Below are 1,414 nucleotides of genomic sequence, written 5' to 3'. Positions count from 1 at the left end.
CCCCCCCCCCCCCCCCCCCCCCCATACAAAAATTATGTATACGTCACTGAAGAAGACCATTAATGGCCGGCAATCATTGGCGTGCGCAAACTTTGTCCGCAGGGGGGGCCCTTAAAAAAAGTGAACCAAAGATTCTTATACTAAATACAGTATAATTAAATATTTTAAATTTTATAAATTATTTATTTTATTCAAAATACAAATATAAAAATAAATACTCTTTAAACTTACGCAATTTATGTCTAAGAAATCCTTATTTACATATTATTATACTATTTACAACTCCATCCTTCTGTCAACGAGAGTAAGGTTTTTAAATGCATGAATTATATCTTCAATTTTTATATTATATTCAAGTTCTGATTAGTCTGATTAATTACTAATAACTTTATTACATTTATTCACAGATATAAATTCTATACTATATAATTAAAACAGGCTTTACTTTATTCATGTAAAATGTAAAAATGTTCGCCATCTTGTATAATATAGATATACACCTAAATAAGAAAAATCCAGAGTCCACAGGGGGGCCACGGCCCACCCGGTTACCCCCGTGCGTACGTCTATACCGGCAATTTAATATTTAAAAATCTTTTTGTAAAATAAAATATATTATATGTTTAAATTACAAATAATGTTTTTATTATGTATTGTTAATCGATTAGGATTAAAAATGTACTTTGAAATAAACTGGTCGAAATTAAAAAAATAAACAATACTACATTTCCTTTAGACGTCTAAGCCGGGACATATGGACGTCCCGAAAACATTTTCGGGACAACGGGACACGAAGTCCAAAACCAGTGACAATCCCGGTTTTCCGGGACGTATGGCAACCCTATGGTAGATAGTAAGATAGATTGTAAGATAGTAAGATGGCTGAGTCCAGGGAATGTTTGAAATATTTTTTTTCATTGAAAAGTGAAATTTTTGAATTTTTTAAATCTAAAAGTATTGGTCAATAGTTTTATGAAGACTTACAAAGTATTTAATTCGTGAAGTCTCTGCTTTTCTCGCTGATTTGACATCTCAATTAAATATTTTAAATTTAAAACTGTAAGGAAGAGGACAAAATATATATCAACTTTATAGTAATATTGAAGGTTTTAGGAAAAAATTAGAAATATTTAAAACGCATCAGAAAACAATGACACTATATATTTTCCATCATTTCAAGAAATTAAAAAAATCGAAAATCAATCAGCTTGCTTTATTGAATTTAAAAAAAATAATCACAGAACTAATAACATAATTTAATGGGTATAGTACATTTCGCCGCGACCGTTTCACAGCCGTTAATTTCGCCGCGATCGTATCTCCACTATTCTATTTTTTTCCGTATAACATCAATAAAAAAAATTGGTTGCCTTTGAAATTTTGATACAATATTTGTCACACATTGTTTAGGTTC

Source organism: Sipha flava, unplaced genomic scaffold (genome assembly GCF_003268045.1).
Source record: "Sipha flava isolate LNK unplaced genomic scaffold, YSA_version1 174_pilon_pilon, whole genome shotgun sequence".
NCBI classification, from domain to species: Eukaryota; Metazoa; Arthropoda; class Insecta; order Hemiptera; family Aphididae; genus Sipha; species Sipha flava.
This window is presented reverse-complemented; position numbering follows the sequence as displayed.